The sequence below is a fragment of the Tenrec ecaudatus genome, chromosome 7, assembly GCF_050624435.1.
Source record: "Tenrec ecaudatus isolate mTenEca1 chromosome 7, mTenEca1.hap1, whole genome shotgun sequence".
Lineage (NCBI taxonomy): Eukaryota > Metazoa > Chordata > Mammalia > Afrosoricida > Tenrecidae > Tenrec > Tenrec ecaudatus.
The window spans coordinates 106,521,550-106,546,418 of record NC_134536.1 but is presented as its reverse complement, the minus strand read 5'-3'; positions in this window follow the sequence as shown (position 1 = coordinate 106,546,418).

Below are 24,869 nucleotides of genomic sequence, written 5' to 3'. Positions count from 1 at the left end.
AGAGAAACAAATCCAGTGATACTCATATATGTGTAAGAAAGAGCTTTTATAGCAAGAATTATTTATATAATAAGAAACCACCCCAATCCAGTCCAACTCATGTCTTTAAGTCTGATCCTAGTCCATAAGTTCTTCTTCATACTCACACAGCCACATGCAATGATGTAGGATGCTGGAAGGTCACAGGCCGGTGGGTGCAACATCTTGTGGATCGAAGGGAGGTAGATGCATCTCCAGGGTTCTTGCATGTCTCTGGCAGGTCTCTGAGTGGATCACCAGCAAGAAGGTAAAAGCAGGGAGAGAGATGGGGGAGGTTCCCAAGACCCATAAGGAGGCACCAGCAGGTAGTGACCTGATTGACAGTCTAGACTCCACTGCTACACTTTTATCAATTTGATATGAAATTATGTAATTACTGTACCACAATATTATATTGTTTCTATGTGACTTGTTGCCTCAAAGTATTATTTTATTGATCATTGTTAAACTTAATCCCTCTCTTACATTTGAACATAAGTCAAAAATTATTGCTACTATCTTTCTATTCATACAAACATGGGTTTATTCTGAAAAACCAAGCTTAAATATGTTACTGTGATCAGCAGATATCTGCAGATTTTTTCTCTCAGTGATACACGTGAACCAGCTTTAGTCTCACTAGTGTACCTTTAAAAATAAAGGACATACTTTTTGTTCCATGGACTAAAATGATTTTGAAGTCGGGTTTGATACCAAATTTTAAACAAAATTCAAATGGATATCTCAAATATTTGAAGCTTTGCAGCAAGTATGTGAGAATACTGCTGAAACATAACAACTGGTTTTGGATTAGCAAACATTTAAAGGAAGGTCAGGAAGACATCAAGTGTGAACTAAGGAAGGGAGGATCGTCAACCTTGATCAATGAATAACCTATAGCTGCAAGCTATAAATTTGTGAAAGAAGACCATAGAATGACCGTTGATGCGATAATTGCTAAGTCGTTATCTCACCAGGTTTGGCATTTTCAAGTTTAAAGGTTTGAGGTATAATTAGGCTAGCCTACAATTCAATGGTTCAATAATATCTGGAAGGGCTGTGCAATTATTGTCACAATGAATTGGGAGCTTTTTTTAACCCTTCTTTTACACAATGATATAGATTCATCATTCCCTCTTCCCTATCCTGAAGCACCCCAAAACATCAGTCCCATTACTATCTTCCTATTTCCACCCATCCCAGTTTCCCTAAACAGATACTATACAAGACTAGGGTAGACACCATTATAAGTGAGTGTCTTGATCTCAGAAAGCTTTCAGCTTGATGAGGAACCAATTCATAAAATGGACCTTTCCCAAAGCCCATCAGTAGTCAATTGAACACCCCTTGTCAGAAGGGCCACAAAGAATAGACGAACCAGTCAGGGTGCACTATAGCACTGACGAAGCACACAACTTTCCTCTAGTTCTTTAATACTTCCTCCCCACCACTATTATGACCCCAATTCTATCTTATAAATCTGGCTAGACCAGAGCAACACGGGAAATCCAGAACAAATAAAACCCCCAGGATCAATAAGAGGAGCAGCAATACTCAGAGGGTAAGGTTGGGAGAGGGAAGGGGGAACTGATCACAATAATCAACATGTGGCCCCCCTCTAAGGGGGACAAACAACAGAAAAGTGGGTGAAAGGAGACAGTGGTTGGCATAAGACATGGAGGAAACAATTATAAATTATCAAGGGGATATGGGGGAGGGAGGGTAGTAGAAGGAGGGAGGAAAATAAAAAATGAAGAGCTGATACCATGGGCTCAAGTAGAAAGAAAATATTTTGGAAAAGTTGATGACAACATATGTATACATGTGTTTGACCAATGGATGTATGTATTGATTATGATAAGAGCTGTAAGATCCCCCAATAAAATAAAAAAAATTAAAACCTGACCTTTTCATTAATCGTTTAAGTAAGATCAAAGCTTTTATGGAAGATTTTATGGAAACATAAATCACAATGGAAATGCCTCTTGTACTTGCCAATGTGGTCCAGAAATCGAGGTCCAAAAATTTAGCGTCAAGGGCATCTTCTGGATCAGTAAAATTCGAGGCAGATAGGTTAGCTCAGAAGGTTATGGTGACTATTTTTGGATACCAAAGAGTTAAACTTCAGTTTTCTTGAGGAACACATGATGATCATGGTGCCTTATTATGAAGACATTTTAAGAAATTTGAAAACTACATTGGTGAGTAAAAAGTCAGGTAGTTGCTCCCAGGAATTTTCTTTTCTTTTTCATCGTGATACATTTTCCCCAGCATAGTGATGACTGTCTAAAATGACATTGGAAAACCTTACAGTATCCACCCAACAACCTTCATCTTTCCCCATCGCAATTACTTTTGTTCTCAAAATTCAGAAAACATTTTAAAAGAAAACAAACTGAGTCCCTCAAGGATAATGCCAAAATTGCAATTTTGGTGTAGTATAAATAAAGCGCATAAAACTCTTCTGGGAAGAGTTAGGAAGACAGAAAAATGGCCTTCATTGGCATATAATTCACATATACAATTTACTAGTTCAGTTACATCGAGAAGATTTGTGGAATCATGACAATCAATCTTAGATCGTGTTCTTCATTCTTGTACTGATGGTAATTAACTTTCCATTCCTCCTCATCCTCCCCTGCCATACCCGTGAGGAAGCATTAATTCAGTTACTGTCTCAACAGATTTATGTATCCTGGATTGCATTTGCAGAAAAAAGATTTGTGAAAAATACTAACAACAACAAAGGAAAACAGATGAAATCTTTGTCAAAAATATAAAATATTAAAAACTAGAACAAATAGCATTTCGATGGAAGATATGCTGAGATTCAAGAGCTTCACATTTTGATATTTTTGTTTAATAAACTTTTCTCTACTGAGTAATCCTTTTTTCTTATCATATTTTATTAAATCAAATTTTATGTGTGCCTTTGGCATATCACATATCAGTTTATTATAACATTAAAATGTCCTTTAACAACACACACACACCTAACTCACTGCTATCAAATTGATATTAACTCAGAGTGACCCTATAGGGCAGGGTAGAACTGCCTCTGTGGGTTTCTGAGACTGTTACTCTTGATGGGAGTAAAACACCATGCCTTTCTCCGTAGAGTGGCGAGTGGTTTTCAAAGCCATTGTGCCCCTAGGGCTCACATGCATTGCACATATACATCATAGATAAACATAGATGTAGATGATAGAGATAGATCTGTACTTGTACTGGAAGCTATACAAGGAAAATGTCCCTTACAAGTGAGGATGGTCAGACTTTTTGTCACATATTTTGTACATATCATGAGAGACCAATCCAGGGGGAAGGACGCCATGTTGGTAAAGTGGAGAGTTGGTAAAAAAAGAGAAAAACCACCATGGAGATCAATTGACACCGTAACTGCAGCAATGTACTCAAACAGCACAATGATTGTGGGTGTAGGTCAAGCTCTGGTGATAGTTTGTTCAGGTATGCACGCAGTTGCTGTGAATCAGAAACAATTCAAAAAGTAATCTAAAAGCATCACCAGCTACAGATGCAGAGAGCATGTTGCGGGCTAAGCAAGTGTAATTTTAATAGAATTTACAATGGTAGGTAATCATGAAAGTAACATTTATTTGTTTCTCAAGAAACTTTGAAGCAAATAAATCTGCATGATTTTCAAGGATTCTTTAAACTGATTTTAAAGGCAATAAAATAAAATTGACCATCTCTACCTTTCTCTGTTTTTTATGGTTACGGTTAGATCTCATTAGGAGGCATATTTTGTTAAAGACCATAGTTAAGCATTATAATGCTTATCTTTGACAAATTTGGAAAACTTTCCCAAAGTTAGCTTAAACAAAATTTGATACTTTGGGCATATGGCATATTAATTTAAACACACAATATTATTTTGTACTGAAAATACATTGTAAAATGAAAATTGTTGAGTTATATGTCATACTTAATAGTTTTGTGACAGATCAGTTAACATAAAGACGTGTTTCTATGAAATGGTTTGTATATCCAGTAGCATCTACACTGCTTCTTTTTTTTTTGAGAATTGCATTATCCTATGTGTATTACATTGGTTTCTGGTGAAATGAATGTAGGCTTGTGTTAAGCTGAATTGAATGTATCTACGATATTTCCTATCCTTGGAAATATGCAAATGCAGGGTCAAAGATTAGTTCTGTACATCTCTGGAGTTGTTGTTAGGCGCCATTAGTTGGCTCCAACCTGTCGTGACCCTGTGTACAACAGAAACACTAGCCAACCTCACAATTGCTCCTCTGCCTGAGGCCACTCTTACAGCCAGTGTGTCAATACCTCCCCGGGAGGCCTTCCTATTTTTTGCTGCCCTGTCTCCTTACCAATATGACGTCCTTCTCCCAGAACTGGTCTCTCCTGACAAGATACCCAAAGTATGGAAGACAAGGCCTTGCCATCCTTGCCTCGAAGGAGCCTTCCAACGCGGATTGCTTTGTCCTTTAAGCAGTTCTTTCCTCATTCTTCTCCAGCTCACCAATTCAAATGCATCCATTCTTCGATGGTCTTCCTTAGCCAGTGCCCACCTTGCACATACACAGAAGACAACAGAGACTAGCATGACTGGGGTCAGGCACAACTTAGTCCTCCAAGTAGCATCCTTGCTCTTTAATACCTTAAAGAAGTAGTGTGCAGCAGTTTCTATGCAAATCCCCTTTGGGTCTCTTGACTGCTGCTTTGGTGAACATGGATTGTGAATGCAACCAAGACAGAATCCTTGAACATTTCCACCTGTTCTCCTTTTATCATGACGTTACCTATTGTGAAGATTGGGGTCTTCCTTACACTGAATTCCACACTGAAGGCTGCAATTCTTGATCTTCGTCAGTAAGTGCTTCAGTTGCTCCTCACTTTCAGCAAGCAAGGTGGTGTCATCATACCAAAGGTTGATAAAAATCTTCCTCCAAAATGAATGCCACATTCTGCTACAGATAATCCAGTTTTTCTGATGATATGATCGGCATACTGATTTAACAAGCATGGTGAGAGGCTACAACCATGAGACAGACCTTTCCTGATTTTAGACCATGTGATATTCCCTTGTGCTGTTCTCATAACTGTCTCTTGATCCATTACAAGTTCCGAATGAATACAGTGAAGTGTTCTGGAATTCATATTCCTTTAAAAGTTTATTACAGTCCACACAGTTTATTATGGTCCACGCAGTCAAATTCCTTTCCATAGTCAGTGAAACACATGTAAACATCTTTCTGGTATTCTCTCCTTTGAGCCAATATCCATCTAACATCAGCAATGATTGCCCTTGTTCCATGTCCTCCTCTGAATCTCACCTGTCCTTCTGGCAGCTCCCTTTCAAAACACTGCTGCAACCATGCACATCTTTAGCAAGGGCCTTTTAAATTTAAAAAATCATAAAACGTTCTGTTTAGTTTTATTCTTCTCGCTCAGAAACACATAGAAATACATAGTACCCATTGGAGAATAAAACATATTTTTATGTGATGGGCTTTGGAGCCATCTCAGCTTAGCATTCAGCTTAGGCAGTGCATTTAAATGCCAATCATAGGGTCTGAAGTTCAAACCCAGCAGTTTTCCATGAGGGAGAAATGAGACTGTTTGATTCCATAAAATTTGCAACCTCAGTAATACATAGAGGCAGTTCTACTCTGTCCTATAGGGTCACTAGGAGTTGAAATTGACTTGATGCCAGTGGAGTAGAGTATTTGATTTAATTTTCCCTGAGACTAAAGATTGTGGTAAGGGTAACATTCTTTCTTGTCTACTGGATAATACAGGAAACCATTTGAATTATATCACATCAAATTTCTGACCCAGACCCCCTTAAGCAATGTCAAAGGTAAATCAATTTAACTTTGATAAATTGAACGTGAGTGCACAATTTAGAGACAGCATTCCAATGATTTTGATTAAACCATTCCTATGAGATATAAAGTCTTTTGTCCACCAAAGTTTTAGGAAAAATAATATGTTTCTACCATTTTGATTCTGTTGAAAGCACATCACCTCTGAGGGGTCATTTTGAAGGAATTATCAAATGTATTCTTTTCTGTTTTTGCCACTGATTTTCCATAGGATAGAGAATAATGGTCAAGAATTCCTACTGCTTTCATTCAGTTCATTTTCTGAGCCACAGCAATGCACTTGAACCAACATAGAAATATGTAAATAAACTAATAAATCATGTATGTCTTCTAAAGAAAAGACAATTCTTGAAATATATAAAACGATTTTGAATAACACAGCACTTAATTATTTCAGAAACTTACAAGTAGTGTTTGTATATTGTAAGCCCTGGTGGTTTCTTTAATTAACATATTAATACAAATGGAATATTTCTTTTAACTTACAAAAGGAATGATTAGAGAAGATAGCTGCTCTATTTGCAATGATGGGCCCCAAAGGAAACAAACTTGAGAAAAAAGTAGAAAATCAGAAAATGGAAAAATATCTCTATAAATATATAATCACTGAACTAGGAGATATATCTTGCTATCCTGCTCTATCCAAGCTGCTTATTCTCAATCTGTAAACATAAAGAATTTATGTAACTTTCATTTGCACAGTTCTGAGTACATTTTACAATGATTTAGTTACTGAATCTTTACAACAATCCATTGACTTGAAACAAGACTGTTGTTTCTTTTATTTTTTGCAAACTTTTTTCATGAATTTTGTGAAAGTTTATAGTGCGCAATAAACTTTAAATTCAACAATTCGTATATATTTGGTTTTGAATGTAACATCACTTATTTCAATATCTTCCTATTTCCTCTGTATTGCCTAACTTTTCTGAAAGTTACTTTTGAGTAAATGTTGCTCTTTTTATCTCAAATGGCTAATTCTTGTAACATACCTCCCTATTGTTAGTGCTCCCCTTAGATAACTGTTTGGTGGTTGAAAATGGACACCCACAGAGGTGAGTTGAGTTTCAGACCAGAAGCAAAATTAAGGGCTATATTCTTTGTGATTGCACCAGTCTATCCAGGCACCTTAAGGTGCTCCTTTACAGAGCAGTTGGTAGTGTAGCTGGGCACAACCTAGTTCTTCTAAGGTTGTAGAGATTGATGTTTGCATGGTCCACTAGACCATTGGACTAATTGCTTCCTGTGTCTTTTAATTTCCCTCACTCTTCTTTCCTCCTGATTGGGAGGCACCAACTGTTGCCCAATGGATGGCCACTCATGAGCTCTTAAGACTTAGCTCATCCCACCATAGTAGGATGTAGGACATTGTCTTTGTAAAATATGCCAATTCACCCTGGTGATACCAGGGACAATGGTGCTGAGCCCTCATGCCAGAAACACAGTCCTCTAAGATATTTGGTTATGTCTTAAGAAGTTTTCCTAATTTCCCCCCTGTATACTCTATCACATTCATGTAAATATTTATAGCATTTGTAAATATAAATATCCTGTCATATATATGACATATATAAATATCCTGTCATATTCGGCCTGTGTGTCTAACTATATATTTATTAGTCTGTCACTGCTATTGGAGTACTGTATAGATAATATTATTTGACATAGGACAATTGTTTTAAATAAGAAAATACCTACAGAGTGTTTGTTTACAGATAACTAGGGAAACAGTTACAAAAAAGGAAAATAACTTGCCAATCATGGTTGTATTCTATAGTGCTTGCCTTCATGCAAGAGAACTTTGTTTAACATCCTTGTAGAGCATTGTATACTAACATATTTTAGAATAAAAACATTAAGAGTATTTGGAAATATGAATATATTTTCATTCTTTCTAAGAAACATGAAACATCCTACTGAAACTGTGCAGTATCATAGATAAAAAGAATTATAAAACTTACTATTATATATTTGCTATGTAATCCTATGAAAGGAGTCTGTGGTTGTCATGATTAATTCAGTGCTTGATTAGTAGTCAAAATCTATCAGTTGGAAAGTCTGCTTCTGGAAGGTCAAAGCCTCGAAAATCCCATAAAGCACATTATACTCTCTACACGGGGTCTCCGTAAGACCAAACCCAGACAATGGATGGCAATGTTGTAAATGCATCGCTTGAAGCAACAACATGCCAGTCAGGGGAAGTGTAGAAATGATGAAACATACAACTTTCTTCTAGTTCTTAAATGCTTCCTCCCCCCACACTCTCATGATCCCAATTCTACCTTACAAATATCGCTAGACCAGAGGATGTACACTGCTCCTGATAGGAACTAGAAATGCAGGGAACCCAGGATGGATGATCCCTTCAGGACCAGTGGTGAGTAGTGATACCGGGAGGGTGGAGGGAGGGTTGGGTGGAAAGGGGGAACCGATTACAAGGATCTACATATAACCTCCTCTCTGGGGGATGGACAACAGAAAAGTGGGTGATGGGAGACATTGGACGTATGACAAAATAATAATGACTTGTAAATTATCAAAGGTTCATGATGGAAGGGGGAATGGGAAGGGAGGGGAAAAAATGAGCTGATGCCAGGGGCTCAAGTGGAAAGGAGATGTTTTGAGAATGACGATGGCAACAAATATGCAAATGTGTTTGACTCAATGGATGTATGTATGGATTGTGGTAAGCGTTGTAGGAGCCCCCAATAAAATGATGAAAAAAAACCAAAAAACCAACAACAAAACCTCACTGCCATATAGTTGACCTTGACTGATATTGACACTGCCTCCCTAGGTTTCTGAGATTTAAAACCTTTTTTTTAAACTAATTTTATTAGGGGTTCTTTCAACTCTTATCACAATTCATATGTACATCAATTGTGTAAAGCACATTTGTACATTCATTTCCCTCATCGTTCTCAAAACATTTGCTCTCCAGGTAAAGCCCTGGCATCAGCTCCTCATTTTTTTCCCTCCCTTGTGAACCCTTGATAATTTCTAAATTATTATTTTGTCATATTTTACAGTATCTGATCTCTCTCCTCACCCACTTTTCTTTTGTCTGCCCCCCAGGGAGGAGGTCACATGTAGATCCTTGTGATCAGTTCCCCTTTTCCCACCCACCCTCCCTTCACCCTCTAGGTATCACCACTCTCATCTTAGGGGAAGCAGATAGCTTCCCCTTTCTTCTGGGAAGCCACTGATGGGTTCCAACTGCTGACACTGTGGGTAGCACCTGTGTGTGGCCTACTGCGCTACCAAGGTCCTTCAGGAAACATTCATCGTGATTCTTGGTAGAATGATGTATCTTAGGAATATAAACAGTCCTGTTATAAAAACTACTTGGGGTAGAGACTGCAAAATCATATTTTTAAATACAAGAGGAAATGGAATGTACTAAGAACTAGATAAAGTGAGTTCTGTAGAAGACAAAGCTCTTTCTACTTGAGCTATGAATGAATTTTACAGGTAAATATTTGACGGCTAACTGTAAGGCTGTGGGTTCAAACCCATCAGCTGCTCTACTATAGAATGAGGAGACGGTGTGATCCCCTAAAGATTCCCAAGCTTGGGAATCCTATATAAGGTCACTATGAGTTGGAATTGAATTTAGAGCAGTGTGTTTGGTTTGTTTAATTTGGGTAATGATTGTCTAATTTTGAGCCTGGATGGTGATCAGTTTTGGCCCAGACACTCTGGGAGTGGAGAAATGCTAAGAAATCATAAGTGTGGGCAGAATTGGCAATACATATTTGAAAAGCACACATGACTTTTTACTCTGGGACACCTGCTGAGGTTTATGGAGATTGAGGAAGCAGGGAGGGGGTGGGGTTGGATCAGGGGTTTAGAAGGAAAGTCTTTCAACTCTCTGCTTAACAGAGAAAAATTCCACCATAGGCAGGAATTCCAGATTACACACATTAAGGCGTATGCCAGGTTCTGAAATCAGGAGTGTCTTGCGTATGAAGAGTTAAATTCAAACTCACCAGAAAGCTAAATATCTAAGGCTGAAGTATTATGGGCTGATTTCAATAATATACCAATGTCAGTAGGAATGCATTCGTTTGAACTGCTATAGAATAAATGTTTGAAATGTCAATCAACAAGAGAAATAGACTTCATCTCAACCAAACTTTGATCCAAAATAGTAAGAAACACTTTTATGTCTCCTTTCCATTACTGAAATGCCCACATGAAAACACTTTAATGATCCCTTACGGAATCAAGAGAATATGTTAACTCCAAATGGGGATATTTTTCATATAATTTTGCAACATCAGTTATAATGACAGTTATAAAATGATTGCCATAAATTATTAGGTCTATTTTTTACCAAACTATTATGTATAGTAAAACAGTATTCTGCAATCGCTCCTTAGCTGAGATCCAAGAGGAAGTACAAGAAAAGAAAAGGTAAATGCATCAGGTCCTGATGAAAGTATTTTATATGTATTTCTGCCATTTGATCTTCAAAACAACCTGATTGTTAACTCTGGGTATTGCTCTTTAGCTATTAGTGATCTTCAAAACTCATCAGTAAGGCTGTTTTATTGTCATAATAAAAGTAATAATCACTTCCACTTATTGAGTCCTCATTATGTTCCAGGCAGTCTGCTTAGCATTTTACTTACATTAAGTTATTTAAGACTAAAACCAAGTCTGTATTCTCATAAAAATGAGAAAATGGACTCAGGGAGAATAAGTAATTGTGGCTAATAGAAAACTTGGACTCATAGCTAGACTTATTTGACTCCAAAGACCGCTATTAGCCTCTAGTTGCCTCAGCTTCCTACCAACCTTGCCAAAGTCAATTGGTGGCATGGTTAGACATGAGAACACGAGGAATTGGCAATGGGTATGCTTCAAGGATGCCAGAGGCATAATTATCTCTCTATTTGCAGCACCACTTTCTTGTATGGTGTCTTGACACAGCGTTGAGACCCTGTCTGGAGGCCAGTCTGATCTACTTGCTGAACAGCTGATTAAATCCCCTTATCAGGGCTGGGCAATTAAGCATCCTAATCTCTCAGGGCCAGGCAGCTAGGGACAGTCCTTATGCCCCTTAAGCTTTTAGAATTATTCAAGCTATCCAGTCCCCAGGAAGCCTTAGGACTCTAGCTGTTAGAAACACCACTGCCTTGTTGCTATACATAACATACCACCTACAATCCCAACTTGTTACTCATGGCATGTCTCCTGTCTCTGGGATCTTTGAGTATAATAAAGCTACTTTTTCCTCATCTCCCTTCTCTTTCCCATATCCATTTGTTTATTATCCTATAATTTTGTGAAAACATTATTAAACTGACTCTCCGAGGTCTTTGTGAGGGGTGTGTGTGCAGGGAGCATGTGTGAAGAGATTTAGAAATTGAAAAATTAGAAATCTGAAAATTAAAACCAGAATAAATAACCCGAGGAAACATCTTTTAATTTTCAGAGAGTTTATTACAGACTGACCACATTAAGGCTTCTTTGTTTTAACATATATAAAGCTGGGCAAGAAAATATATTTTGTTCTAAAATTCTATAAGCAATGAGTGCTTTAAAAAAGTGACATCTGTCAGAGCCAGTGACACCAAAATAATGAAATAAAAAGTTTTTTTATTTATGTCTGGTAGAAATTTATTATTTTTATAAAAATATCTCTGTAATTAGCTATGACATATTTTCTTGTAAGCCCAGCTTATATGTATACTCACATGGCTAAAACTCAAAACCAATTTATTTTCAAAATCTTCAAACATGCTCTGGTCAGATGTAACATTGACCATTATAATGACACTTCAAATCATAGAGTTTTATCTGTGCCTTTTACAGTTGTGCATTGCTATTTTATTGTTGCTGATATTTTTATAGTTGTTGATTTTATCCAATTTTTATGGCTTATAGTATTTGTGATTTTATATCAAAAGCTTTTGTTTTTAGAATGAAGTAATAATTGGAAAAAAGGAGAAAAAATTTTAAGGCTCCTGCTCAGTTATTAATAATTTCATAAGTAATGTATTTCACTGTAGAAAAATTTTCTTATTAGTAATCATGTTAGCTAACAAATACTTAATTTAAGTAATTTACCATTGTATTTGCCACATATTAGTCAATGGTTAAAATTGGTAATAAACCCCTGAGGATTTTGCATGGTTTGATATGGAAAGCAGTCCATGGGGGGGGGGGGGTCTTACACCATGAGTGATGCCAACCTTAGTGAAACTACAGGGACTTAATGCATTTTCAAGAGGAAAATATGCGAACAAAGAAAGAAGTAATGAGGAAGGAGAAAAGTGAAAATAATTTTACACTGAAGAAATAATCTGAAACTTTTTCTAAAATAAATCAAATTCTTCAGTTGCTTGAAAACAAGCAACTGAAGGCTGATTGCTTTGCTAAAGATAATAGGTATGCTGCAGGAGTAATCAGATATTGACATTAAATATATGAATGAAAAATTACTAGAGCCAGACAGGTAACTCTCACCAATTATCTTGGTAGGAGTCCCATCCTTACCCCCAGGAATAAAACCGATGACCAAGAATATTTGACAAGTGGAGTTGTTACCACACTGGCATGGTCATGCCACTTTTCTTTAACATGGGAGTAAAGATTTGTGATTTGTTCATTTTTTATATATGTATTTAAGAAGGGACCCTGGAGGCATACTGGGCTATGAATTGAGCTGCTAACCACTAGGTCAGTGGTTTGAGCCCATTATTGGCTCTGTGGAAGAAAGATGAGGCTGTCTGTAAAGATTGGGAAGTCTCTAAAACCCAAAGGGGGACTTATATATTCTGTCCCATAGGGTCACACTGAGTAATTAGAGCCAGCGTGATGATGGTGAGTTTGGTGTGTGTGTGTGTGTGTGTGTGTGTGTTAAAGGTGATGTATTAGCATGTGTTTAATTGCGATCCTCAAGCTCAGTTGTTTGAAACCATCAGCTATTCCTTTGGAAGAAAGTCATGCTGTCTGCTCTCATAGCGATGGATAGCCTGAGAACTCCAGAGACTCTGCTCCTCTTCCAAGGAGGGTCACTTTCACAAGGAAATGACTTGATGGTATTGAGTACTAACTGTACTAAAACATATCCAAAAGCTTCTATGTAATGTTCCCAACTCCCCAAAGCGAAAAAGTTTGTATTTATAAAGATACTGAACACAAAGCATTAATAACAAACACTAAAAAATTGCTATCCAATTTCACCAGAACCAACTTAAACTTAGATTGTGGATTACACATTGTGCTGAGCTAAAAACACAATGATGAACCCAGCAAGTACCTTTTGTACTGGGCAGACATGGAGAACATTATGTTGAGTGAAGTTAGTCAAGCATAAACGACAAGTATTTGCCAGTTACTAAATATGTCTGTTCCAATGATGCATTTGGGGAAACAATGGCAGGATGGGTCAGAGGGCCCACTGGATCCACTGTGAGGCTACCTGAGGTGAAACTCCATTAGCAACATGACCTCCATAACCCCCCACTCTGAATGGCGAACTTTCTAAACCTTTTTAGTCTCCTGCAATGAGTGTCACTTCAGAGCCAGTGTCCAGTAATCCCCAGAGAGTTTGATTATTTCCTTTCCCCTGGTGAAGTCACCCTGTGAAAGGCTGAAGGTCCCTTTGGGGAAGGCTAGAAGAAAGACTAACAGTATAGACCTTCACTGATGTAGCAGGGTCTTCCTTCAAAGGAACCTGGCCTTCCCCTCTTTGGAGGGGTATGGGGTCTGCAAACTGGCTCAGGTCTGGGAAATGATTGAGTGGTTTTGACTTTTTCTGGTGTTTTGAGTTGAACAGCTGTTCACCTGATCTAGCATCCTCCTGCCTGTATAGGTCACGTAAATATTTAGTAGGATTCCCATGTATTTAACTCCTAAGGATGCCGTGGCCAAGTAGCCAATGCCATAAGTCCACATGAGACAGGTTGCTCTGATTACAATGGAAATCGTGCTGCCCCTTCCCATATCCCCACCCCCTCACCCCTCCCCTGTCTCTGTTGCTTCAGTGCTGACACAGGCGCGGCTACCACCATGCAATCAATCAGCCCCATTGTAGGCAAATGTCGGGGTTTACTTAGCACAGTTTCCACAGTGAATCCTGGTGTACATAAAATACCATTCACAGGGGTCTTCAGAGTTGCTGGGGCCCACTTCACTAATGGTTTTCTTATGGTGTGGTGAAGGGTATGTCCTCAGGTCCTTGTTTTTTGGGTATATGGGATTATTCTGATAGATCGATTCCTACAAATGAATTTCCTTAATCTTCAGGATGTCTTCTTACAGGTACCTTAAAGTAGTCTACTCTAGGCTATCTGGCAGCCCATGCTTCGGTGAACCCACCAAGGAAGCTATTAGATTCTTTCCTAACTGCTCTTGCTGACATTCAAAGAAGAATCTGTGCTTATGGGCCCATAGCAAGGAACTCAGACTGGCCTAATGTCCATTCCTTGCCCGTGTCCCACAGCCTCAGTCACCATTGTCACGGCTATCCCCCAGGCTGCTGTTTGTATGTATTAGAAAACTCAAGCAGATCTTTATGTCTGTAGTGCACTTCTTCCTGAGTCACTAACTGAACTTCACCTATAGAAACTTTCTGAGACTCTATTCTAGTCACAGGTCTAGAGGAAATAGCAGGTGGTGCGGGTGTTTCCTGTGGGCTCTCAGCAAATTCTGGTAAGGTGTGTCTCCCAGGAATTGCTCCCGATGCAGTCCCACATGGCATTTCAGCTTGAACAGTTCGGTTAATCTGCTTGAATGTGCGTTATTTTACTGATAAGGAATTAATCCCCTCTGGTGGGAGGAGAGGAGCTGTTGAGTCAATACCCTCCTCTTCTGGCTCATCAGCCCGTATGCTCCCATCCCATGTTGCAGGGTTCCATGTCTTTCCCACAAATGCCCTTACTTTAATACCAGACACTGTTCTAGACCTGCAACTTAGCTCACACTGTAATTCAGCTACTCATATGATGAGACTCTGGATTTGGTTTTCGGCAACGTCAGCTCTATTCCTAGAGGGGAGATGACTCTCCTCTGTAGCACATGCAGAAGCTTTTAGGTCTGTTATATGGCACTTGAGACGTGCTTCTGTAGTTCTGAGATTATCCCTTACCTTAATCACATTTTTTTGTTGTAAGGCAGAACAGCCATCAAACTTCCCTATCCTTTTTTTCCTTAATAAATCATATTATTTTACTTTGGGCTCTTATAGCTGTTATGACAATCCATACATCAATCGTATCAAGCACATTTGTACATATGTTGCCATCATCATTTCCAAAACATTTCCTTTCTACTTGAGCCCTTGGTATCAGCTCTTCTTTTTCCCTCCCTCCCCAAGCCTCCCACACTCATGAGCCCGTGATAATTTATAAATTATTTTTATATTTTATACGGTCTGCTGTCTCCCTTCACCCACATTTCTGTTGATCATCCCCCTGGAGGGTGTATTTCAATCATTGCAATCGGTTCCCCTTTTCTCCCCTTTCTCTCCTCACCTTCCCTTTACCCTCATGGTATGACTACTCTCATTATTGGTCCTGAGGGGTTTATCTGTCCTGGATTCTGTGTGTTGAGAGCTCTTATCTGAACCAGTGTACGTGCTTTGGTGTAGCTAGATTTGTAAGATAGAACTGGGGTCATGATGGTGTGTGTGTGTATGTGGGGTGTTGCGGGGGCAGGAAGAGAGGCATTAAAGAACTGTGTTGTATGTTTCATCAGGGCCATAGTGCACCCTGACTGGCTCAATCCTTCTTGTGACCCTCCTTTGAGGAGATGCCAATTGTCTACTGATAGGCTTTAGGTCTCCATTCCAAACCCCCTACTAGTATTGAAATTGTTGTTTGTTTTGAGTTTTCTGATGTCTGATACCTGATTCTGTCAATAGCTCCTGGTCACACAGATTTGGTGCACTTCTTCTATGTGGGCTTTGTTGCTTGCCTGCTAGTTGGCCGCTTGTTTATCATTTTGATCTCCTATAGTTATCTCTCGAATGTACTGTTTTGTAACTGGTTTATTGCCATTGCGCTATCATGTATAGAGGGAAATCACCGGAGGTTTATTTCCTGTGTGGATCTCACAATGTACCTTGGGCTCCCACTGTCTTCCATCGAATTCTGAAAAACAGGATGTTGTAATTTTGTGTCTGATATTATTTCCTCCTCCAGTTGCAGATTATATGGTGTTCAATCCTTTGCTCACGGATGCTGGAGTGCATCTTTCATGTGGACTTAGACAACATCTCAGTTAGTTGGCTGCTTGTTTGGAAACAAGCCTTTAAAACCACACGTGGAATTTTATCTCCTAGCAAGGCACCATCTAATTTATTCATCAACGCTTTTCTATAGCACCCATATCTTCTGTGTTTCCTTTCTGAGGGTGATTATTGGGCAGGGCCATGATGGAAGAACTAATTGTTCTTAAATTGGAGCTAGGATTCAGTGCAAACCCCAAACCCATTCCTGGATCTATGTATTTTTCTCTCTTTTTTTTTAAAATCAGCCTTAGGATCCCTTTAGAGTTTTCCTTGTTAATTTATGGCAGAGAGGCTTATTGATCATCTTCTTAGAGCACAAAGATCTTTAATGCTGTAAATGATTAGTCCTTGGTACTAATTTTTATAACACAGTTGAAAGAGGGATATTGGAACAAAGTAGCCTAACTACATATTGCAATACCTGAAATATTCACATTATACGTAAGCAATCCTTTTGTGACTAGATGCTATTTACACAAACAATGGAAGTTGATTGTCAGAAAAAACTTACAACATTCACTGAGAATATCAGCAACAGGTTATCCTGAATAATATATGTCTTATTCCAACATATGGGACATTGATATAGCAATTCAATGATTGTCTGTCTACTGACAGTTCAATACTATGGTATAGCTGGCTTTTGCTTCTTCAAGCACCATGAATTTTCAGTCTTAATTCCTTAGGTTTCAGGTGTGTGAGAGGTAGAGTCTGTACAATAATGTTTGATGTGAATGAAATATGGAATGACATGATATGTGTATTTCCTCCCAATGAAAGGTTTGTTGTGTTTTTGTTTTTTTTTTGCGGGGGCGGGCGGAATATTGAGTTTACCATGGATTTCTGGAATAATGAACAAATCTGTCTTGGGAAAATTACAGCCAGAATGTCCCTAGCAGTAAGGATGGGCAGGCTACCGGGGGGGGGGGGGGGGGGGGGGCGGTCCTTAAAGAATAACATGCAAAATGGAGGAAGACCCATAATGAGATGGTGGCTTCAAGAGCAAGCTCAAAAATAGAAATGATTGTGAAGATGGTGCAAGACAAGCACTGTTTTGTTCTAGTGTGCATAATGGCACGTAGAAACAGCAAGGTGAATTGATAGTGACCCTTCCAATTCTAATTAGCAACTGCAAGGCTCTCATCCCAACCCAGCAGAGGCTCCAAGGGAGAAAGTGGGGGTACATGTGCCTGTAAGACGTACAACCTCAGAAACTCTGCACAGGGTCACCGTGAATCACAAACAGCTTGGCGGCAGTAGAACTATATACGCTTCCAAATAACATCAATGTACGTGAAGTCACCTTGTTGACGTGTCTCCCTTTGAAGAAACCGAGACTCCATGAAATTAGTACTTCATTGAGCTGTTTCTTGAATTTGTACTGCTGACCTGGCGTTGAACGAATAGTTACTGAACAACAACAACAGAAGAATGATGATGAAGCTGCTAAGTACCTCACAGCATGGATGGAACTAGAGGGCATTATGCTGATATCAGTCAAGCACAAAAGTTAATATACGAGATCACAGTTATTAAAAAAAAGAACAAAAAGCTTCTCATATGAAAAGCCAAGAAACAGGTCAGGAGGGGTTGGATGGAAGGGAAAGCAGGGGAAACAAGTGACGGGGCTTTGGATGCGCGATAACTTGGATGAAGGGAAAGCAGGGGAAACAAGTGACGGGGCTTTGGATGCGCGATAACTTGGATGAAGGGAAAGCAGGGGAAACAAGTGACGGGGCTTTGGATGCGCGATAACTTGGATGAAGGCAAAGATAATATCCAACACAGAGGACATGAGGAAAAATACCGTCACAGGGATGTGTGACAAACTGTTCAGTAGAAACAATGGTGATCAGCCTTTCAAACCCTCATCTCATTCACAGTAAAAAGAGTAGAGAGGGCTAAATAGAGCTATGGAGGCCTTGCTGTCAAGGGCTGCCTCTCGTATTTACCTGGGCTATGTTAGTGAGATCCTAACAGTATACGGGAGATTCCTAATCAAATCCCTTCTGAATGGGCTAGATAAAGGCGAGGTTGTCCCAAACTGAAACAAACAAACAAACAAGCAAGCAAACAAAACAGGGTGCCTTGAGTTCCCTTGTTTCACCCAAAAACTTTGAAAGGATAAATTTTTGTCCTTGAAAGTCATCCACTTACTGCATTTTTGTCATGAGCACAACCACATACGTGCAACAAATATCAATAAATGTGGAGTCCAGCTCATAGCTTTCTCAATATGTTCTTAGCAAATGAACAGTTGTATGCGAATTGTGAAAAAGAATATCACAGGTCCTAGTTATAACAAAAATAGAAATATTTGGCACTCATAAATCTCTCAAATGCTCTAATTTTGTAATGATGAACTCAGAGATTGGGAAGAGACTTAAAATAATTTTTAATATCTACTTTATATTCCTAGTGATGTAGTGGTTACTTATTTGGTGAGATTCACCTGATCAACAGTTTGAGACCACCAGAAGTTCTGCAGGAGAAAGACTGGGTTATGTACACCCCCAAACAGTTATATTGTCAGAAACCCACATGGATTTAATCAGATATAGCTGTGATAGTGTGTCATCTATTTCTCATCTTTCATATCTCTACCTAATACACTGAATAAAATTATTTTTTCTCACTATTATAATCCTCGGGTGATTTTCCCTTGGACAGCACATTGAGCAAAAATGACACAAATCATTAACTTGCAACAAGCAAATAAGCTAATTTACAGTGAGGATTTTCAACTGAGAATCACATAGGACATTATCACACCAAATAATTTAAATTTACTTGTTATTTTCTTACTTTAATTACTACTGTTGTTTATCTGTCTTGGAGTGTAAGATCCATCAGACAACCATGAAAAATTAGTTGGAAAAAGCAAGCATGGGTCTGAAGAGAATTAGCCCTGGGATTATCTAGTTCTGAACTTTTAATGTGAGATTAGAACAGCTAGTTTTGGGCAAGAATACTCTAAGGACAACTTTATGTACAAGGTGTTCAAGGTTGCTACCTATAGAAATAGAATGTCAAAACTTTGTTTCCACCCCTGGGACAAGATGTGTTTTCTGATAGTTGTCTATCACGTGAGCATTTGTGCCATCCAGGAAGGGTCCAGTAGACTTAATGACTGGTGTCATGGTTACACATTGAGCTGCTAATTACAAGGTCCACTGGTTTGAGTCTACCAGTTGCTCCTTAGGAGAAAGATTAAGTTGTTTGCTCAAATACATCCAAAGGGAAGTTTTATAGAATGACTGAGTTAGAAAGGACCCCATGGAAGAAGCTTGTGGTTTTGTGTATCTATTTGTTTTGTGTTTTAATTAATACATGCTAACAAAGCCTGAGGTACTGAAGTGACTATGGAGACGGTAGATCCATAGTGTCCCTTTCAACTCAGCATGGAGCTTGCTGTTTCCCCTCCCATGTGTTTAATCGCCATATCTTATAAGTTGGGACTCAAGATTCATAGCCACCAAAGGGTTTAGTATAAAACAAAATGGCATAAAAATTTGAGAACAAAAATTTATGTTGAAAAGTTTCATTTATTTTCAGCAAACCCATACAAAGGAGGAACAAACATAGTTAAATTTTACTAGTGGGCAGTCCGGAAATAGAGAACCGTAATTCTGTTGCAATGGATAAGCACTCTGACCATGGCCCTCAGGGAGCACACCACATTCAGTAGGAGTCAAAGTAGTAAACGGATATGAGGTCATATTGGTGAACTCTGACAATATCTGCTTCCAGAGATATCATTATCAATACGTATATATAACTATACACCCTGCCTGACTTTGAGATACAAAGTTTCAAAAGATCCCTGAATCACATCAACATACTCTCCTACATTATTATAACTCAGTTTTAAAACACCCAAAAACCTTTAAGCTCTTGTGACTGATCTCAATAGGTGTTGAATAATTACTTATTGAATCAATTAGTTGATGAATTGGGATTATTCAGTACGTGCTTTTTCATTTTGTTCAATATAAACCCAGTGGGACAAGAGTTCCTCCTCCCCCAGAAGTCCCTTCAGTGGCCCTGTAAAGACTGCTGGATGTGTGAGTGCTTTACACGTGCAGGGAGCTCAACAGCACATCCCTCATCCCTCCATACACACACACACACACACACACACACACACACACACACACGTAGCTCATGCCAACGCACTGCTTTCAATTCCCTGGCTCTTTCCCCCTTGATTGTGATGAGATAATTTTAGCCTTGGAAGTATCTAAGGACAAAGGATAGATTCTCAATTATTGTTGACAACATCGCCTCCTCGGAGGCCCTGCGTGTCTGTTTTCTCCTCACCTGAATGCAAAATGATTCCTGACACCGCAGGTAGAAAGGAGCCAAGTGAAAGTGAGCCACTTCCGTTGTCTTCGTCTTCCTGTAAATTGGTCTGTTGTGTCTTGTCATAATACACCTCAGTCGTGACTTTATCAGGTTTGCACGCAACAAGCTACATGAAGGGCAAAGGTGAGCAGATAATTTTTCCACAGAGGCTTGATTCATGTAGACTATGTATCTTTCCTGTTTCAGAAGCTGCAGCTAACTTCAAGTAATCAATGTATCTGATGAAGAATGGTTCTGTTTTGCAAAATTACAACAATTTGAAGAATTAGAAATCAATCTAAGGAAATGAAAATGATAAATGAGAAAATGAGTTACTGAAACAATAAAAAATAGTATTATATTTTCTCAGCAGGACAGTCACATAAACATGTTCAGTTAAAAAAATAGCCCAAAATAAAAAAGTTATATGGAATGATATATTAAATTCATATAATAGAGTAAGAAGTAATTATATTTAGTAAAAACATTTTGATCTTACATTCAATGTAATAACATTATACAGATATATTTTAAGTATAAGGCTATGATAATCTCTCAGTAAAAATTTTGTATTTTCCCATTGCGTACTTAAATAAACAAAACCTATAGACTATAAAGCAAACATTTCCTAAAAATTTTAATTTGTTACGGTGAGGGACTCCAGACTTCCAGCTCCTCCTCCCTTGGTTCTTGTCAGACTCACAAGAATGTATTCAAATGAGGGATAAGGAAAAGGTTTTTGAAGTATGCAAGATGCGCATCCAACACACAGAGCAGCTGGCATCTCAGCTCATCGGATCGTGCCCTCTAGAAGAAAAGCCGTGTATTTCTGTGTTGATGCTGGTGGGCCTTCTGCTATTTGCATACCTCTCTTTTAGAATTTCCTCTTACAGGTGTTGCGCTCCCACCTACAGTTCATGCTGAATCATTAGCAGGGTTCAGCCAGAACCAGAGCCGTGCTCTTCCCCTCAATCTACATCTCAATCTACATCCTGTACTACCTATCCCACTCTGCCCTCAAATCCTTCAACATGTTCCCTTTCTTCCCTTTCCTAAATCTGTTGAGTCTACCTAGCAGTTTTATTAGATAGCATATTAGTGAATTATATCTTGCCGCAATAAAACACCCTACATTTACATTGTTATGTAGTCTGAATGAATCGCACTGTGATGGTCAAGTTACATATCAACTTCAATTGGCCATGATTCTTAGTTGTTAAATAGTTGTGAAAATAGTAACATCATCTCTATTATGAGATCTTCTTTGAGTAGCCAATCAATTAAAAGTCAGTTTCCTTCGGGTATTGACTCATTTAACATGCATGTACTTTCTGGCAAAGATCTTTTGCTTCATCTGGATCCTTCATATGGCTTCTTAATATACAACATAATGTTCTTTGGACTTGAGTTATCAACTTATGTTTTACCTGTCTATTTTTGTTTCATCTACTTCTGTGGCTCCCAAGGCAGTACTCAGTATCAGATCTGTTCAGCAGCAGCAGCCCCTGCAGCAAGGTGAGTAGGGTGAGGCCGGACATCTGGGCAACAGACTTGGAAGTGCCAGCCTCTAGAACCTCCCAAGTCATTTTTTTAAGAAAAATCCCAATAAACATATGTACAGTATTGTTGTTGCCACTTCCAACACATCAACACTATACACAATGGAAGGAAACCTAGCGTGCACCATATTTACATTTTTATGTTGGAACCTATTGTTATAGCCACAGTATTGATCCATCTCATCCTGGGCACTCTTTTAACATCGATCCCCTACTTTACCAAGCTTGATATCTTTCTTATATCATGTCCAAAGTTGTTAAACAAAGTCTTATTTTCCTCATGGCCGAGGAATATTCTGGCTGGGGGTGTTGTACTCTGGTGCGCATGTGCTACTACCAGGCTGGAAGCTATGCCAATGTTACTTCAAATACCAGTAGGACATCAGGGTCAACAGATTTCAGTGGAGCTTCCAAACTAAGACAAAGTCCAAACCAAAATCACTGTCATCGTGTCGAAGTCAAACTAGGGAAAATGAAAAATGATCCACCTTTGAAAATATATTTCTTTGATTATGCTTCTCCAGAGAAGCCAAAGCAACGCCCACATGTTGGAGAGCGTGTTACTATGTGTAGTATTTCACCGAGGCTTCCTTCCCCAGGTCTGGCCACAGACTTACTTCCTGCCTTGAAACATCTGGATTCGCTAGTTTTACTTTTCTACACTCAGTTTTTCTTACATTATCTTTTAGTATCTGGCTTTATCCACTTCTGCAGTTAGGTAAGCATTGGATTGCTAAGTTCAAGGTTGGCATTGCTAAGCACAAGGTTGGTAAGGCCCGGGGTCTGAATCCCTCAACCACTCTAAGGGAAGAAAATGAGGTTCCCTGCTTCCCTAAAACTTACAGTCATAGAAACCTGAGAGAACAGTCCTACTGTCTACTGCATTAGGGGAAAGAAGAAGAGAGTCTTACCCACTGTTGACTGGTTTTAGAAAACACACTTGCCAGTGTTGTCTGTTGACCTGGCACCTCACTCAAGAGTAACAGGATTTTGTATAGGCCAATGTAAATTGCTCCTGAGAATTCCTGTATGTTTGGAACAGCCACTGGAAAGCTTGCCTTGTATCATTTATCTCTTCATATTCTCACTAAGTTGTGGCCTCTTGGGGTGCCTGCTGGAGAACTCTTGGAGCAAGCACATTGCTGTAATTAGGCCAAGGAATAGTCATGGGAAGAAACTTCTTAGCTTCAGAGATTTCTCTGAAAAAGCTTAGGGGATTATTACCTCTGGGGACAGAGAGTGGGTTATTTCTAAACACAGCCTTGCTATTCTCCACGTGGAACCATATTACATGTTTTACATGTAATTCACAGAAAATATTTACACCAATAAAATTCCAAATATGGATGAAAATATTCTACTCATATGTAACTGTAACATGTACTTTTAAGTACCGATACATCTGATCTACTTACTTATATTTTCCATACTGTCTACTTACTATAATTTACATAGTTCCTTAAAGCAGTGATCATCTAGAGACCCTCCTTAGGCTAAGAGATAAGTCTCACAACCCTTGCAGGTGACTTCCTTGTCTTCTATTATAAAGATGTACAAATTCACTTCTCCATGGAATTAAGTGTATGATCAATCTCCATAGGTAATGTGTAGTTCTAATCTTTGATCCTAAATCTATGTTATGCCTATCCTCCTGTGAGAGAAATAATGTTAATATTATCAAAATTCACAAACATATCTTCCCAAAATTATTTTGTAATTCAAAAAACCTACTGTAGTCATTATCCACGTTCACTATGCCATTTACAATTAACTCGATTTTTTTTTCATTCTTCTTTGCTTCTGTGCCATCTGGGTCAGTCTTGATGTGCTAGTCACATACACTGTTTTATACATTCCCAAGCATGGGCTTCAGGTGGCTGTGTCAGTATCATTCCCACTTTTTAGATAGACAATTCATTCTATTCCACCTTAAAAATTCCTAGTAATATGTTAAAATAAAAGATAATGGGTTTTTCTTTCAATTAGAATTTATCTAATTCTTATTTCCATGTATATCCAAACCTGTTGCTGTTCAGTTGATTGCCAACTTACAGAGAAACTTTAGAACAGGGTAGAACTTCCCCATACAGTTTACAAGGCTGTAAGTCTTTTAGGAAGCAGACTACTATACTTTGTCCTGAGGAGGCTCTCGGGGAATTTAATTATGGCCCTTAGATTTTCACATGATTGTATGCCCCATTATGCTATTAAGAAGTCCTGATGGCACAGCTCTTAAGGGCTTGGTTGCCAACCCAAAGGTTAGCATTTCAAATACACCTGTGGCTCCACAGGAGAACAATTGGGTGATGTGCTTCCATAAAGATTTTGTTGCATTCCAATTCATAGTGCACATTACCTGGTCCTGCGCCATCCTCACAACTGTCTTTATGTCTGAGCCGATTACTGCTGCCACGACCCATCCATCTTGTGGAGGGCCTTCATCTTTTTCTCTTCCCCTTAGCTTCTCCAGGGACTACTGTCTCATGATAACATGTTCACAGTACACAAGACAAAGCCTTACCATCCTTGCTTCTAAGGAGTGTTTTCTTCCAAGAAATACCTGCTTGTGATTTTAGTAGTCCTTAGTACATTCAATATTCTTGCCTGCAGCACAATTAAAATGCATAGATTCTACATTTGTCTTCCTTATTCATGGCCCCGACTTTCATATGCATTTGTAGCCTGAGTCAGGAACACCTAAGTCCGCAAAGTAAACTCCTTGCGGTTCTACACTTTAAAGAGGTATTGTACAATACAGTGTGTCATTTAATCTCTTCATTGTTGCTTTTGTGAACATCGATTGTGGTTCAAGGAAGATGACATCCTTGCAAA